The sequence below is a fragment of the Salvelinus sp. IW2-2015 genome, linkage group LG20, assembly GCF_002910315.2.
Source record: "Salvelinus sp. IW2-2015 linkage group LG20, ASM291031v2, whole genome shotgun sequence".
In the NCBI taxonomy this organism is placed as follows: Eukaryota; Metazoa; Chordata; class Actinopteri; order Salmoniformes; family Salmonidae; genus Salvelinus; species Salvelinus sp. IW2-2015.
Genome location: NC_036860.1, coordinates 70293602 through 70301123, shown reverse-complemented (window position 1 = coordinate 70301123; position 7522 = coordinate 70293602).

Genomic DNA, 7522 nt, shown 5'->3' with positions numbered 1-7522 from the left:
AACTTTCAACTGGATTCACCTGGTCAGTGTATGGCATGGAGAGAACAAGTGTTCTTAAGGTTTTGTTACCTCAGTATATATACAAACACACATTCACATGGGATCAGTGACCACTGCTGAGGCCTAGACACTCACACATGACACACACAAATAGAAACACACACACACACACACGAACACATACATTGCACATGAATGAAAGAAGTTATGCTTATAGACATATAACACAATCCAACATAGATGTATTTAATAATTTGCTACTCTCTTTCTTTTATTGCTATCTAGTGTGTGATTGTGAATTAAAGAAATATGAGTCTATTTGTTTCATTCTGCTGGGCATATGTGTCTGTGATCGTAGTTTATATCTATGTGTGTGCTTGGCTGCCTGTGCTTCTCTGAGTGTAGCATGAGTGAGTTTGTGGCTAACCTGCTGTGCTTCAAGTCCACAGGCCTACCGTTGATGGACACGTTGAAGGCTAGAGAACGTTTGTTAAGCGTTAACCACGCTTTGTCTCTTGATCAGCCTCCCGCCGCGCCGATTCTTGCTCACAATGTTTTGTACACTCAGTGAATGTCATCTTGTGACAATATTTATGTCAGCATAGTGCCGTGTAGGGATATGTTATGACTAAGGGGCAGGAGTCTGACCACATGACCAGACCAGACAAGGAAAACGTCTGTGACTTTATGGTTCTGGTCATGTCACATGATCCAGAAATACCCAGAGCCTTAGGTATGACAGTAGATTTCTGCGGAAATGTCTCAGGAGGTTGTACTGTCACTATGGTATTACGGGGCAGGACTTCCTGGTGAACCCATAGTCTCACAAGTCAGGTAGCAGCACGGAAATGAAAGACAGACTTCAAGGCTAGGTGAATCCCTCTGGATAACACTCAATACAAAGGAGACTGGGAGATAACCCCTTTCTCCTTCAATTCTCATATTTTCCACAAGTTCTTCAGTGCTTTCCTCAGTTATCTATCTTGAAAAGCAACACCTTTCAGCATGCGAAAGATTACATAACCCCTACTGCACTGACTCCGAGTGATCAGAGTCCTGTCTGGTCCGTTAGCGTTGCTTCATTTGGACACCCCCTTCCTGATCAAAGCTGTCAAAGGGGAGAGATGAGGAGAGAGGAGGGGGTCTCCCAGGGCCCTCTGAGTCACTGTGATTAGGTTTGGGAACTGGAACATTTGCAAATGTTCCAGTTCCCAAACCTAATCACAGTGACTCAGAGGGCCCTGGGAGACCCCCTCCTCTCTCCTCATCTCTCCCCTTTGACAGTGGCTGGGGGGGGGGGGGGCCCGGATCCGGGGCACAACCCGGAACCCCCCCCCCCCCCCTGCCCAGTCAGTGGGCCAAATGGATCCACAAATTGAGTTGGTTCTGCTTAGAAAATCAGATTTAGCATGGGAGGGCCCCGCCATTACTGGGCTGTAGTGTGTTTAGGGTCATCTGGGTTAGTTGGGGAAATTGATTTTTGTGTTTTAGCCCCCTTGTCCTCCTCCTGTTTCCCTGCCACCCCTGCACACGTTTCTCCCCTCTTTTTGACCTTTTCTTTCCCCGTGGCTGTCTCTGTTTCTCTTTAAGTGAGTGTGGGGTCTCAGAACTGGTATAATTTGATACCTCAGTTGAGTGAACCAGAAACCTGAGCACATTGGAAGCTGTAAGTGTAGCGGAGGTGTTTGAACTAACCAAAAAGTGAATTGTATCAGGAAGTATATACACAACTTCCCGTGATTTCGCAACTAAATTGGACATGACCAGTCGTGTTTAAAATGCTTCATGTTTTTTAATCGAGAGATAAATTCAGCAAAAAAAGAAACGTCCTCTCACTGTCAACTGCGTTTATTTTCAGCAAACTTAACATGTGTAAATATTTGTTTCTGAACATAAAAAGATTCAACAACTGAGACATAAACTGAACAAGTTCCACAGACATGTGACTAACAGAAATGGAATAATGTATCCCTGAACAAAGGGGGAGTCAAAATCAAAAGTAACAGTCAGTATCTGGTGTGGCCACCAGCTGCATTAATTACTGCAGTGCATCTCCTCCTCATGGACTGCACCAGATTTATCAGTTCTTGCTGTGAGATTTTACCCCACTCTTCCACCAAGGCACCCGCAAGTTCCCGGACATTTCTGGGGGGAATGGCCTTAGTCCTCACCCTCAGATTCAACAGGTTCCAGATGTGCTCAATGGGATTGAGATCCGGGCTCTTCGCTGGTCCTTGGCAGAACACTGACATTTCTGTCTCGCAGGAAATCACGCACAGAATGAGCAGTATGGCTGGTGGCATTGTCATGCTGGAGGGTCATGTCAGGATGAGCCTGCAGGAAGGGTACCACATGAGGGAGGAGGATGTCTTCCCTGTAACGCACAGCATTGAGATTGCCTGCAATGACAACAAGCTCAGTCCGATAATGCTGTGACACACCGCCCCAGACCATGACAGACCCTCCACCTCCAAATCGATCCCGCTCCAGAGTACAGGCCTCGGTGTAACGCTCATTCCTTCAATGATAAACGTGAATCAGACCATTACCCCTGGTGAGACAAAACCGCGACTCGTCAGTGAAGAGCACTTTTGCCAGTCCTGTCTGGTCCAGCGATGGTGTGTTTGTGCCCATAGGCGACGTTGTTGCCGGTGATGTCTGGTGAGGACCTGCCTTACAACAGGTCTACCGGCCCTCAGTCCAGCCTCTCTACTGTGGACAGTCTGAGCACTGATGGAGGGATTATGCGTTCCTGGTGTAACTCAGGCAGTTGTTGTTGCCATCCTGTACCTGTCCCGCAGGTGTGATGTTCGGATGTACCGATCCTGTGCAGGTGTTGTTACACGTGGTCTGACACTGCGAGGACGATCAGCTGTCCGCCCTGTCTCCCTGTAGTGCTGTCTTAGGCGTCTCACAGTACGGACATTGCAATTTATTGCCCTGGCCACACCTGCAGTCCTCATGCCTCCTTGCAGCATGCCTAAGGCACGTTCACGCAGATGAGCAGGGACCCTGGGCATCTTTCTTTTGATGTTTTTCCAGAGTCAGTAGAAAGGCCTCTTTAGTGTCCTAAGTTTTCTGTGACCTTAATTGCCTACCGTCTGTAAGCTGTTAGTGTCTTAACGACCGTTCCACAGGTGCATGTTCATTAATTGCTTATGGTTCGTTGAACAAGCGTCAGAAACGGTGTTAAAACCCTTTACAATGAAGATCTGTGAAGCTATTTGGATTTTTACGAATTATCGTTGAAAGACAGTTTCTTTTTTTTTGCTGAGTTTATGTCGCTGATAATATGTTAGTGGAAGAAAAAACCTTTGCTCGCGGTTAGGTGACACTAAGCACAGTTCCTCAGAAAACCTACGACAATAAATACACAGTTTTAATGTGTTCTTTTATTTTCCTTCCACTATGCTGCTTGAGGATGAACGACAGACACTTCAAAGCAACGCCACCCGTTCCAACCACCTTCCGAGAGCTACAACACCTCGCTCTCGACCACAGCTCTCGACCACAGCTCTCGACCACAGCTCTCGACCACAGCTCTCGACTTCTATCAAGTTCCTAATGAAAGACGCTATTCATCAGGGATTCCAACAATTTGCAGGTTTATAGCTTATCCCCTGCAATTCCACACACGTTGCGATGGGGTGCAGAGAAAAGCTCATGTCTAATGTGTATTCATGTGATATATGAGGGACTCAAACACTACAACACTATCTATAGTCTAAAAAAACGCTGACATGGGCTAGTTGATCTGGACATTTCCGACAAGTTATAAATAGCTCTCGAAGGTCTGCGATGACTAACATGACAAGAGGAATTGATGATGCACCACCCAATTATCGAAACTGCGCTTTGCCCATTCTACTATTTACAACTTTCAAGAGTAAGTTGAAAGCCAGACTGAGGGTTCGCCCTCCCTGCCGAACCCTCGGTTTGGGAACCACTGCTATACTAGCGGCTAGAAGTGCACTGTTGTTGTTGTTCAAGTGAGTCACACACCGCCGGCACAGTTTTAATAGCTACATGGTAATAATCAATTACCCCAAATTAATTAACACCCCTGTCTCATGACAATACTCCCAACCATCCATCCACCCACCTGCACACACACAGAGTCACACACACTTCTTCTCCCTCTCTGGGAGTTAGTCACACACGTCCAGGGAAGACTGACTACAGCGAAATACAAAGTTCTCGAGCCAATGTTGAGTCGTGGCCTGGTAAAGGGAAAATTATACAATCGCTTTGCATGCTATGCTAACGATATGAACGCTAACCACACTGTTACGTACACTCTTAGGGGGGAAAAAAGGGTTCTCTTTTATCCAAAGGAACTTAGTCATACGTATGGGTGGCCCCAGCAGGAATCAAACCCACGACCCTCGGCATTGCAAGCGCCATGTTCTACCAACTAAGCCACACGGGACTGCTCACGGCCTGTTATGTGATGATGTTGGGGAAGCATAAGGGATTGTGGGAAGTGTTTCCTAATGTCTGAAGTGACTTTGCGGCTCTGTTCACCCTCCTTTTCTCCAGTCATCTGCCTCTCTTCCTGTCTTAAGATGCCTCTCTCTTTCCTTCCCCTCTCGTCCACCAGTGAGTCTACGTCAGCGCCTTTCTCAGTTCTTTCCTTTGACCTATAACCCCTGTTCCTCCATTGCCCTGGTCCCCATCTCATGTCCTCCTCATCCGTCCCGTGTACGTTTCTCCTCTCACTCCCTCTGTTTTTGTCACTTTCTCTCGGCATCTTTATCTCCTTCTACCTCTCCTCCTCTCTCCCCATCCTCTTTCTGTCTTCCCTCCTCTTTTTCTCCCCACCCTCTCACTCTTTCGTTCGATGCATCACTCCACCTCTCTCTGTCTGATTGGTCTCCTCTCCTAGCGTGTGTGTGCGCGCGCGCGTGTGTGTGTGTGTGGAGAGTAGGATGGCTACAGGCCCAGAGGGGATTGTTGTGGAAGACGAGCAGGCAGCCAGCAGGGATTCTAACATCAGCCAAGCACAGGAGGAGACCAAACAGAGAGAAAGAGAGAGAGAGAGAGAGAGAGAGGTAGAGTAATTTACAGAACGATACACACACACTGACAGAATCTTGTAGTCAGCTGGAGGCTACAGAGGGTCAGTGTGGCAGGACTACGGGGGAGTGGAGGGTGTTCGAGGGGGTCCCATCCCCCCCCAGGGGCACGCACAATAGGGGGGTTTCTTCCGCGCCTCCCGGTGGCAAGGGGCCCCCTCCCTCACCCCTGGGCCCCGGGCCCCTCTGGTGTCGTTAAGTGAGCCCTGAGTGAGATTGATGGGGGTCAAGACCCCCCCCCCTATACCCCGGGGCAGTGCCCAGCCCTCATCCCCTCCTTTTCCACCCCCTTCTAAAACACGCTTGGGCCAGTCCAGCTGCTCTCGTTCCTCTCACTCTCACTCCTCTCTCTGTAGCCTACTCTCCCCTCTTCCCTCTCTTTTGTGACCCTTCCCTCCTTTTCTTTTCCTACTCTGTCTCTGGATTCTCTCTGATTGGGTTTGTGTTAACTGCCTCTTTGCTGGAAGACCATAAATTACACCGGTGGGAGGAAATGGGGTCCTCCGGCATCCTCCTTTTCTCTCGGTTTTCCCCCTCTTTCTACAGATACTGGGGCTGGAAGGGTGAGGGACCGGGAGAGAGAAGAGGAAAATAGACAGAATGAGTGAAGTCAATGAAAATGTGCAACACATTTCCCCCTCTTGAGTGGTCTTTGTTGAGCTGAACTAATTATCAAATGAAAGGGGTGTTTGTTGAGGAAAAAAGGTTTTGAACCCAAAAAACATACTCGTCCCCCCCAAAAAATCGGTGAATTTGTCTCTTTTGAATATGAGCCACTGTGTTGTTGATGGAGTACACATGGGATTCCCAATACACCCACCTCTCTCTTTCTTTCTCTATACCGATCTATCTCTCCTCCCTCACACACACACACGCATCCACACACACAGAAGCCCCCTTTTTCTCTCTCGGGCCCAGTGGTTGTTGTTTATCTCCAGCTGAGATGAAACCATCGGTCCGTTCCTCTCAGTGCAGGAGGACATTTGTCTTGCCTGGCAGCCCTGCTCCCCTGATCCCTCCTTTGGTCATCTCCACTGACCAGCCATGGAGCATTCCCATCTTCCCCTCTGTCCCCCCTCTGTCCCATAAGTCCTCCCCTCCCTCCCCCCATCCTCCCCTCTGCATCCCCCTACCCACCGCATCCACACACCCTATCCGGCAGAGGATACCACAGTAAACAAGCTTTTCTGTGTCCATCTTGGGCAGGGCTCCATCATGGACCATACTTCTAGAGCGTGCTGGTCTAAGGAAAACCCCAAACTTTCTTCTTCTTGAAAGTTCTCTCAGCCTGCCAGCCATTCTAATATGATACCTTGTCGCATAGCCTCATGGGACATGTAGTAAAGGACCAACCTTATTCGGGTTCTCGATGTGAGTCTCCTGCATTAAGAGGTGCCCTTCTTACTGATATCGCCCATGAGACATTCTTAAGTGCATCACGTGAGTGAATGCACTTATCGCGCGGTTGTGAAAGCCCCCAAAGGCAACATGCTAATGTGTTGTCAATAGCTTTAAAACGTGTATGCGATTAAAATTCTAAAATGTGTCAAAGAAGCGGCGTTAAGAATCAATAGCTCAAAATCCGAATCAACATTTTGATCCTTGAAGGTACTTTACACCAGGGGATGAGAACACCGGGCCACATGGTTTGGTTTGAATGAAAAGCCCAACACAAAGACACACAACATTAATAACAGCTGAAGCCTCTGCCTGACATTACCACAGAGCCACAATTGTGTTTTTAATGGCCCTTACTTTCTCCTCTCTCAATTTCCTCGTTGTCTCTCACCTGCCCTTCTATGGTTTCTTACTTTCCTCCTTTCTCGCTCTCCCTCCTTTATTGTTTCTCCCTCTAATAGTCTCTATATCCACCTCTCTGTCTCTCATATTCCATCTCTCTGTCTCTCATATTCCATCTCTCTGTCTCTCATATTCCACCTCTCTGTCTCTCATATTCCATTGTTTGTTGATTCGTTCGAAGACGTTAGAAAAAGGCAGGGTAGGATATGTGATATAGGTCTGGTAGCAAGTTTGGGTCAAGAGTGTCCCCCCTTTGACAACAGAGGGGGATGAGCAGCGCAGCTGCTTTCGCGCGGATCATTTGGGAATCCTCAAAGGACGACACCGAATAGGGAGACCGAGAGGTACATGAACCAAGAGTGAATCGGAGTGTCAGGTGCTGTCTGGCCAAATAATCTCTGTGTGTGCAAACTGTGGCAGAGTGTGTGTGTGTGTGCTGTTTGGAATATCGTGTTTGTCGCACTGGTGCCGGTTGTGCGTGTGTGGTCTGTGCGTGTGTGTGGTGTCTGTTGTGTGTGTGTGGTTGTGTGTGTGTGTGTGTGGTGTGTGGTGTGTGGTGTGTGTGTGTGTGTGTGTGTTGTGTGTGTCCTCTGTGTGTGTGTGTCTCTGTGTGTGTGTGGTGTGGTGTGCCCGGTGCGTGGCGTGCG